At 38.8% G+C, this 11,433-nt stretch overlaps 1 pseudogene; it reads left to right on the top strand.

Moving 5' to 3' along the window:
- Window positions 1–4,674: 4,674 nt before the first annotated feature.
- On the top strand, window positions 4,675–5,767 carry LOC109067502 (annotated as a pseudogene).
- Window positions 5,768–11,433: the final 5,666 nt, after the last annotated feature.

Below are 11,433 nucleotides of genomic sequence, written 5' to 3'. Positions count from 1 at the left end.
GATCCAAGACAACCTGAAACTAAGACAAGACAAGCAAAAAGCCTACATTGACAAACAAACAAGACTGCTTCCACATGTCCACATAGGAGAAAGAGTGAGAGTGCAACAAGGAGATGTCTGGAAACCTGCAGTAATCATAAAAAGACATGAGCAACCAAGATCCTTCATCATACAAACTACAGATGGGAAAACATACAGGAGAAACAGAAAACATCTTCTAAAGACTGGAGAAAAAAGTCTCACAACAACAGCAACAGACAACGCAGTCAATGAAACTTATAGTGAGATGGACTCACAGGTCACTGACACTCAGTCATCTACAATTGACAAGGACACACAAAACACAGAATTGCCTGAGTCTCAGCCACATGAATACATTACCAGGTCAGGCAGACAAGTGAAAATACCCTCAAGGTACACGGACTGAACAGTGGTTTGTAATATAGAAATACGCTGCAGTAACCTGAGATCTGTTTGTGTTTGAGTAAGTTGTGCAGTTAAAAGAATGAGCTCAATGTTCATAAGATTGCTCATAAACAAAGAAATTATATTTTGGTTTAACTGTTTAATTCAGATATGTAATAATAGTTCCAAAACTGAATAGTTCTAAACTTAAGAAGGGGGATGTCATGTATTTTGTATATCTAAGCTACCCGTACCTGGGTGACGTCATGATCAGTTGAGTTAAGTAAAACAAGGAAGACCCGACTGAAACTCACCTCGTGTCTGTGTCGTGTCTTATTCTTCACTTTAAAGTATATAACATACATAACAGAGACAAAATGGATTTTTGAAAATTACATTACATTATGTAGCTGTCATATGGAGAGATTAGGGTCTATTTTATTTTGTGTTGTGTTTTTGTGTGTGTATTTGGCACTGGTTGTTTTTTTCTTTTTTTCATTTTGATATGGTGTTCCTTTTGTGATATATTTTATTATGCACACTTTATTTTGGTGATTGTTTGATTATGATTTAGAATGTGGGGTGATGCCCCCGTATTCTCCTAGGGCTTGGACATATCTGATTAGCGGATGGACAGCTGTTGGTAATTGCCATGCCAAATCACAGACCGTTCAAAAACAGCAAAGGAATTGAAACAGGTGCCTGTTACCCCGTGAACTCTGCTTGTTGCTGCTCTGTTCCCCACGTTTTTACTGCTGGATGGTAGTCGCGATTGACTTATTTTGTTGCCACGATCGTTGCATTGGATTATTGTCTGCTTGTGTCGAAGCTCGAAGTTGTTGATGTGCCGGTCTTGCTATCAACTCGGTGGCTGCTGTGTGTCTTCGTCTTCTACTCTGCTGTGCTAAGATTGCTGCCGTTCCTTGCTGTGCTCTCCAGAGCCTGCCTCGTCCGTCCTGGTCAAGTGGGTTTGTGGAGCGCTGTCCAACAGGACTGTGAGTCAGATTCGTCTGCTCCCATTTTATTGGTGAGTGACGCCCTGTGTTAGGTTATGCTGCCTTGCCTCGTCCGAAGTTAAGATCCATGTCTCACCTAAATTGGAGAGTTCAATTCTGTGGCACGATTAATAACTCTTCTACTGTGGTGTTGTGCTATGCTGTGTTTATTACTTACTGTGGAGATACTGGCGGCTTTCTTTTTGTTTGTGTGACTGTTGTGTTGGTGCGTGCGAGTGATTGACAGGTGGCCTGGTGTGTAGACGCCACTGCCTGGCGTGAGACGGACTTGTGTTAAGGAACCGCTTATGGACTGTGGGCACCTAGCTAAGGACTTCCAGTGGATTTTTGGAATGTGTTTGTTGTGTCCAGCTTTTAAGCTTGAGTGAGAAAGTGCGTGTGTGCATGACGCACCCCTTTTTTACTGTTGTAATTCGAGATTATAATATATTTTTATATCAAAACTGTTGTCTGGGTAGGTCTGTTGTGTTGCTCCCACCAAACTAAAGGAACTTGCAAGTAAAAAATAAGGTTATTTTATTTAAAAAAAATAAAGTCCCAGCTCTTTAATTGGGTGGCGTATTCGAGCTACATTGCTTGGGCTTAACATAGCTGTATGTGAATGCAAACAGTCTGCACCGTTGTAAAGTTGAAAGTACATCATAAATAAAAGTTATTGTCTCTCAAAAGAAAGAGCTGACTCTGAACAGCTGAACCGAGTCATTTTACATACGAATCTCATTTCCGGGAAGTTACCAGTTACCACATTTTCATAATGCCCTCCTATGTTCTGAGCAGACATTGCACGAAAAACTTGAACCCCCCCCTCCACAAACGCTGTAGCTCATTAGTGTGGATAACATCATGTTGAAAAGACACTGTGCTCTGCACTGTGGCAGTAAATTTTGTTTATTTTCACTTCCCAAAGATGAGGCTGTGAAGAATCAATGGGTCACTGAACCTTTTGCTGTGTTCCTGTCATTTCACTGATGACTGCTTCTCTAAACTCAGTGAGTTAAAGATGAGGCTGTGAAGATCATTAATTTGGTGTCATATGTTGACATGGGGGATACTCCACCTCAAAATGACAATTTGACATTAATCACTTACCCCCATGTTGTTCAAAAAACACATTATTTTTTAAATATTGTAAGTTATTGTTTGCAATAAGCAAAGCCTGCTCTGATTGGCCAGCTGACACAGTGCATTGTGATTGGCTGAACACCACAAACACGCATTGGAAATGTCACCCCCCTTTCCATAATCACAAGCTTCAGCCTTCGAAGTAACATTAAATATAAAAACCATAGTTTTACCATGAGTTCAAGCCCAAAAGCGAAACAGAGTCGTGTGACAGACACAGTGATGAGGCTCATATGTATTTGCAGTACACAAGCTGCGGTTAAGACAGCTGAAGTGCTATGATTTCTGACAGGCTGTACACTCTTCTGTGATGAGACCCTGTTCCCCTCACACACACACACACACACACACACATACACACGACGCGTTACTCTATACAGCCACAACTCCACATTTGAACCAACAGTCAATAGCAAATGCTTAAAACATACTTACTGTCGTTGATTCAGAAGTGGCAGATTGTCATAGCAAAGTTGGAATTGACCCATTTTTATTTTGTAAATATCCTTTATTCACAGCCAGCCTTGTACTCTCCAAAACTGTCGTCCATAAAATGTGTTGCACAAATTTGAACATCTGGGTTGTGCTGTTCTGTTGTAAATAAATCTTAGCCAATGATTCCTCATTGCATCTACTTTCGGAAGGCCAAATAAAGTGCTTTTGCTTTTACTTCTTGTATGGTGAGAATACTGTTTGTTCTGGAGAGAAAAGGTATCTACCTGTGAAATTCTTACCTACATATCCTTGATCAACCCTTCATGTGCATGTTAAGTGTGTTTGCTCTGAAAAGTATTTCCTTGAATGCTTAGTTTACCTTCTTTTGGAACTCTGTGCTGGAGCTGTGGACTAACATACTCTTAAGTTATATTTTGCTTCAAGATACCTACTGTACCTGATTTCTGAGTATGGATGTTCCAACTAGCTGTCTAGTATATTCTCAGAGAATGACTCTTTGATGATTTGAGAAGGCTAAATTGAATAAACATAGGCTCACTGTCTTATGCTGGCCACTTGGCCGTTACTTTAAAAAAAAAAAAAAAACTTATATTTAACCAGCAAAAAATGCTCCAAACGTTTTTCTAAATTAACTTAATAAAAAAATGAAACGAAATATAATCGCTTTGCTATTACATACAAAACTGAACTATTTTAATAGCTGAAACAGTAGTATAAGCTGTTTAGGGATTGTTTAGCTGTTCAAAGCAGACACTAGAGCATCCCTTCATTCAGACACAGTGGAAGATCTGATAAGAATCAGTGTAGAGGGGCCAAGTCTGGAAGATTTTGATGCTAGAGAGAGTGTGGCCAGTTGGTTTAGCCAGGAGTAGGCCATCCGAGGGGCATGTGACTGCAATGGAGGATAGTCCATAAGACATTGAGCCATGAGATGTTCAGTATGAAGCCCTTAAAACACTTAATTTAGATTTTCTTTTTACTTCATTTATCTTGAGATGTTCTAAGTTTAAATTTCAGCTCAGTGAAGCACTTTAAGCACCAACACTGTTTCAGTAAGTTACCTTTCTTGTAGAATTGCGCTTCAAATAAAGAACTTTTATGTTGACCAGATTGTTTCTTAATCATTTACAAGTCAATCTTGCCTATATGGGCAGCGATTTAAAAAAAAAAAAAAAAAAAAAAAAAAAAAAAGTGAATTTGTAAAACTGCAGTGTTAAATGCTATGCGGTCAAAAATTTGGGTGCACCTAAATTTTGTGCTGGTGCACCTAAGAAAAAAACGTAGGCGCACCAGTGCAACCAGTGTAAAAAGTTAGTCTAGAGCCCTGGCATGAATATTACTAGAATATTAGCCATTTATTAGTAATTATTAAGCACTTAATGCCTTATTCTACATGACCTTATTCTACATCCCTAGTCCTACCCAATACCTAAACTTAACAAGTACCTTACTAACTATTAATAAGCAGCAAATTAGGAGTTTATTGAGAGGAAAATCATAGTTAATAGTGAATAAGTGTTCTCTATTCTAAACTGTTACCAAAGACATTATTATGGGCTGCTGAACAGGCTACTGTGTGAATAAATTAATACATACAATAAATAATTAAATGTAATTATGCTGCATCAGTGTGGGTGGTAGATGGGTTGGTCATTCTGATCCAGACACTGTATAAATGAAAGGACAGTAAGAAGAGCAGAACAAACTCCTAACAGGAGGAGACTCACTCATGGCCTATGAGACAGAGGATCATGAGATTCAATACTGTTTTCCTGCTATCAACTCATCATGTATCAAGGGAATACACTCCAGGCATGAATCCAATATCATGTATATGTTTTTTTCATTGCTGTCAGCATGGACTGTGTTTCTGAACCTGCTGGTGATCATCTCCATCTCTCACTTCAAGAAGCTTCACACTCCAACCAACCTGCTCATTCTCTCTCTGGCTGTGGCTGACATGCTTGTTGGACTTGTTATGCCCGTAGAGGCCTCAAGGCAGATCTGCTGGTACTTTGGAGACACTTTTTGTGAACTGTTTTTGGCAATAACAGGCCTGCTCATTTCAGCATCTCTTTATAATTTAATTTTAATTGCTGTTGATCGTTATGTGGCTGTGTGTCACCCTTTACTGTACCAACAAAAGATAACTACAACTAAAACTTTGATTATCATATGCATCTGCTGGATGTGGTCTTCAGCATACAATATTTCTTTTATAACAGATAACAGATATTTTGATCCATCAAAGAGAACACATGGGTGTTATGGAGAGTGTCCCTTTATGACTAACTCTGCCTGGAGTATGACTGATCTGTTCTTGTCTTTCCTTTTTCCTTGTACTGTGATTATAATTTTATATCTGAAGATATTTTATGTTGTACATCAGCAAGTGAAAGTTATAAACTGTCTGATGAAGAGTGGTAAATGTGTAATGGACGGTTCAGCGAGGAGGAAATCTGAGAGTAAAGCTGCCCTGACATTAGGAATCATTGTGAGTGTTTATCTGCTTTGCTATATTCCGTACTATATCTTGTCTCTAACAGTGAATACAGTAATTTCTTTCAAAATAGTAAGATTTCTATTATGGATTTTGTATATTAACTCAGGTCTGAATCCTCTGGTCTATGCTTTATTTTACCGTTGGTTTAAAGTGTCAGTTAGACACATCTTAACTCTTAAAATATTTCAGACAGCATCCTCTCTCATTGACATTTTTACAGATTATAATCAGAGTTTATAATAGATCATAATTGTTGTGGGGTCTTGACCCCCCGACACACACACACACACTTTTTTTCTTTACTGATAAAGCACAAACTAATGTTTAAACCGTAAGACCTAGTCCTGTGTTTTGTTGTTTTTTTCTTGTCATGGCTTTGTTTATACAGTAAACATAATTACTAACAATAATCAAGCAATTTTTTTAATTTATTGCTCAAATCAACTTTTGATTGTGCTGTAGTATGTTTAATTAATGAATTAAATTAATAATATACACATTTCTTTAGCCAGTTTGTAATTTGACATCATCAGTATTTTCAATATAAGAGGAACTCTATTTTTTATTTCACACCTTTAATAAACAATTCAGTGGAAGATCATTTCAACATCAATAATACATGCTAAACATGAATAAAACCAATTATAATTGTGTTTCCGACTTTTCACATCAGTGATGTTTTCTGACATCATACTAAAGTGTAAGCCAACTGAACAAAGACAAGTCCATGGACATGTTAATAAATATGTAGTTAAATAATGCTGTGTACAAGTTCAAGGTAAAATGCATTTCATATTTGCATAATTGTTCATATTTGTCTAATAAATGTACATAATTTCTATTAAGGAAATTAATTTTGGTATAAAATTAAGTTTAGTATAAAATTATTTTACCTACTAGCCTGTTATTTAGTTTATTTTAGACTGAATAGGTTCTGTGGAGTAAATTAAACTGTCGGTCTCGAAATTGGGCAAACTGAGTGGCAGTCACCATTAGTTGTTACCAGAGTTGGTTACCATTAACAAAACGTATTAATGATTAAAAGAATGTTATCATCCAATCATTATTATTATTTATAGTCTAATAGTAGTAAATTTATCTCTGTCACACATTCCACATTGTCCTGTGAAATCTAGTGACCAACAGAGCAGTATCCGAGTGGTCACCATAAAAGCGAGCCTGTAGAACAGCATTTTCAAATGTTTATATTATGAAATTATAGCCTTTTGATATTTAATAGTCACATTAAAGACCTCTACAAATTATAATTAAGATGTTTGTTATGTAATTTAAGATTTTTAAGACTTCTTAAAACTCTGCAGGGACTTGTTTTTTTTTTTTTCACACATGCTCCTAAGGATATTTTACAGACGCACACATAGCAGCAAATGCGAGTTAAATGCTAGCACTGTTGAGTTCTACTACTTTAGTCTGTGTGCTACAGTTAGTGGCTGTCTACAGAGACTCAGTATTACAGTAACAAGGCTTAAATATGAACAAAGTAATTTTCTAATTAGTATTTTTTTTTTTTGGCTGATACATAAATGTTAATTAATTTATAGTACTGGTATGGATATACCAACACATAAAAACAAGTGGTAAAACTTTATTATAGGTACCAGTTCTCACCATTAATTAGTTGCTTATTAGTATGCCTATTGTTTGCATATTATTGGGTTATTGAAGGGTTAAAGAAAAAAAAAAAAAAAAAGAAAAACAATAATAGCAGCCGCCTCTGATGGTGGAAATGGATGGTTTAAGAAACAAAATAAGGCACCAAATATATTTTTTAAGTGCCACAGAATAAACTGTTAACCATAAAAAATGTTTTATTTATTCATTTTTTTAAACACTTTAACATTTCCGTCGTACTGTTTTGTGTTTATGTCTCCACTAGGGATGTAACGATGCACTCCGAGTCGGTTGAAAATCGATAATAATATGTGACGATTCGTGTCGGTTGAGATGTTAAACGAATCGCGATACACGTTTTAAACAGCAGGGGGCGCTGAAGCAGTAGCCTCTATTTTGACCTCGCTTTGCAGGCGCGATAGCAGCGAACAAGCTGTAACTTTAAACAGTAGCAAAAATGGTGGCGGCAAGTGTAGATGACGTTGATGTTGAGGATGCACCAACCTCATTCAAATCGGATGTGTGGCAGCATTTTGGCTTTCCGAAGATTAAAAATGAAAGCGGTGAGGTGGTAACGGACAAAACAAAAACTGTGTGCAGATACTGCAAGAAGATGTTAATATACACCAATAGCACAACAAACATGATGCAGCATACAAACCGTCACCACCGTGAGAAGCTCCAGTCACCGCCGTCTGCACGTAAAAACCTGTTAGTGGGCCAAACCACACTGACCGGCGGATTTGCAGCCCCACTCGCGGCGACGAGTGCGAGAGCCAAGGAGATCACAAGGTGTATCGGCGTTTTCATGGCAAAAGATATGAGGCCGTTTTCTGTCGTAGAAAATGAAGGATTTAGGCTACTCGTCAACAAATTGGAGCCCAAATACACCATCCCATCACGCCCCCACTTTAGCCAGACTGTCATGCCAGCGCTTTACAGGGAAACAAAATCTAAGGTAATTGAGACCCTCAGAAAAGCATATAGTGTATCAATTACAACCGACGGCTGGACCTCCAGGGCTACCCAGAGTTATCTTACGGTCACAGCCCATGTGATAACCAGTGAGTGGGAGATGGTTAATTTTGTTCTCCAAACTCGCCCATTGTTCGAAACACACACCGGAGCTAATATTGCTGAAGTTTTAAAATCAGCTGTGAGTGAATGGGGGCTTCAAAAGGCCAACCATGGAATTGCTGTGGTCACGGACAACGCGAGGAATATGGATGTTGCTGTCAGAGAGGCTGGGTTCGCCCCCCATGTCAGGTGTTTTGCCCACACTTTGAACTTAGCCAGCCAAGCGGGTTTGAGTGTGCCCCGCGTGAGCCGTTTGTTGGGCAGAGTGAGGCGTATTGCTGCCTTTTTTCACCGAAGTTCCACAGCCACAGCTGCGCTCGCAGCCAAACAGATACTGCTGGAGCTTCCACCGCATAAGCTAATCATCAATGTCGCTACGCGCTGGAACAGCAGTCTGGATATGATCGAACGCTATCTCGAACAGCAAGCGGCTGTGACAGCAACTCTACTGAGCAACGACGTTCGACGAAATGTCCGTGACATCGATACTTTGGATGGCTCAGACATCCGTGATGTGGAGGACATAGTGAAGCTTCTAAAGCCACTCAAAACGGCCACCACTGTGCTGTGTGACGAAAAAAAAAACCCCACTGTGTCTCTCATTGTGCCTTAAAGCATATGATCGAGCATAACATGGCATCCAACGAAGAAGATTCCCCCACTGTGAGCAACATAAAGAGAGCTATACTGAACAACCTTTACAACAGATACACTTCAGAGTACAACCACCTGCTGGAGTGCACCGCATTAGACCCCAGATTCCGGGCTCTGCCTCATCTAGAGACAGACCAACGCGATGATGTATTCCACAGACTGAAGGAGAAAGCTGTACTGATGTTGCAGAACCAGGTAGCCTATTGTATTTATTTTACTCTTTTTCTAAATTGTATTTATTTTACTCTCTCTAAATTGTATTTATTTTACTCTCTCTAAATTGTATTTATTTTACTCTCTCTAAATTGTATTTATTTTACTCTCTCTAAATTGTATTTATTTTACTCTCTCTAAATGAGTATTAATTACAAAATTAACAAATTTTTCTTTTAAATATTTGTTTATTATTAAGGGCATATTTTTCTAAATGTGTTTCCAAATGTGTTTGTGTGAAAACTGAGTATTAATGATACAAATTATAACAAATTATATTAAAATCTTGCCTTTATTAACAATGTGAAACCCCTGTCAATGTTGTACTTAGATTTTACTTAGTCTTTTTATTTCTGCTATTCCTCTGTGCAGGTATGAGGGCAAAGAAGGTGCCAGTGGTCACCCCCCTGCAGCAGAGCAGCCTCTTGACCAGACAGACAGAGCAGGAGCAGAGCTGAAACAACCTCCTTCCAAGAAACAGCATTGGAAGATCTCCTTGGAGGGACTTTCGATGAACCAGTTGCACAGCACAATAGTCAGATTGATGCAGAAATTAATAAGTACAGAGCTGAAACATCCATTTCCCTCAATAGCTGTCCACTCAAGTGGTGGAAAAAGAGAATGCAAGGCTATACCCACTGCTATCCAGTATAGCAAAAGCATATCTCTCCACACCAGCCACCTCTAGTGTCCCTAGTGAAAGTGCTTCATTCTTTTTTTTCAAATCAGCAGGGGACATTGTGAATGTGCAGAGATCACAGCTTTGCCCAGAAAATGTGGATATGCTGATATTGGTCTTAAGAAAAAACATGTCACAGAAAAAAAAAAAAAAAAAAAAAAAAAAAAAAGATTCTAATCTAGGAAAGAGCACTGGCAAAGGCCTTAGTTTTGTTTATATGAAAATATTTATTTTATCTTGTATTATTTTTTTTTTTGGATTTGTTTCGGGGTTATCAGGAGAAAATACCCCAAAACGCGTATACGCGTTAATCGACTCCAGAGGGTTAATATTTCAATTTAGTTTTGTTATTTGACAAAGATATTTTAGTTGGAAACTTTTTCATTTATCTTTCTTAAATCTCATTTTGTACAAACAATCGTGAGAAAATCGTATCGTGAAACCAGTATCGTGAATCGTATCGCATCGCGAGTTCAGTGAATCGTTACATGCTTAGTCTCCACTCCTTTTACAGCATCGGCATTCAAATCCTTCATGTAGATGTCCTGGGAACTAAGGTTCACTTAAAGTGTCACGATCGCTGCCGGAAGGGACTCGGAGCCGTGGAATACACTAATGGTGGGCTGGGCACTGGGTCGGGAGTGGAACTGGTGAGATTCTCCTGGGAACAGGCGGGGAACGGAGATCCATTTCTCGTCAGTGTCCACTCCACAAAGGCAGCAAAATTCGCTTGAGGACCATCTTGGGACGACAGAGCTCTGCATGAAATGTTTAAACTGGCATCGTAGAACACATAGAGCACGTCGTCCGAGTAGCTGGTTAGAGCAGCGAGGACGAGGAACAGTCTGGTATGGCCCTCAAGCGATCTATCCCCCTGTTCCAGCAGGAGCAGGAGGAATTCTGGACGATAGAGTGGATCCATAAAAACACACAACGGAATCAAAAAACACTGTGCAGGAAAAAAATGGAAACAAAAACAGAGGGAAACCATGGATTAAACTGATTCGGTCGGGTCTTCTGTCACGCTTGCTGTCGGAAGGAACACGGAGCCGTGGAATACACAAAATAGTCTTTATTAGACCCAAGACACAGGGATAAATCCAACTCAGGAACTAGGAACGAGGAATGATACATGGGCACAACATAGTAGACCCGACAAACACAGACTAAACAGACTCTAACTAAAGTACACAAATTAATTTGGGAACAAGCAGACACACCTGGAATCAAATGAAACAATTAACATAGGAAAACTAGGTCAGGGCAGGCACATGGAGAGTGAAAAACACACAGAAAGACTCCAGGGGCATGACATAAAGTGGGAACTAAATGTCGTTTTCAATTCAAGAACTATATACAGTCACAAAGAATTGTTTATTACACTTTGTGCCAATATCATGGACCATAATTATGTCAGCATCACTTGGCCGTTGAGTATAGTTTGGGCTCCTCCTCAATGCATCTCAATGCATGTTGTCAAATTGTCTTGCACACATCCAGTTTGTTTTTCTTCATTAGTAACATGCAATTATATAGGAGGAAGTGTTGAATTTTATCTTAAGGTTCTTGCATTCTTTCTTATCATGTAGACACTAGGACCCGCACCTGGATGCCGGCGCACTGAACTGTCTTTGTTTGCACATGTCAATGCTTACAAATAGATTAAATGAAACGGG

The sequence above is a fragment of the Cyprinus carpio genome, chromosome A10 (genome assembly GCF_018340385.1).
Source record: "Cyprinus carpio isolate SPL01 chromosome A10, ASM1834038v1, whole genome shotgun sequence".
Lineage (NCBI taxonomy): Eukaryota > Metazoa > Chordata > Actinopteri > Cypriniformes > Cyprinidae > Cyprinus > Cyprinus carpio.
Note: the sequence above shows the minus strand (reverse complement) of the source record. Positions and strands in the feature narration are given on the sequence as shown.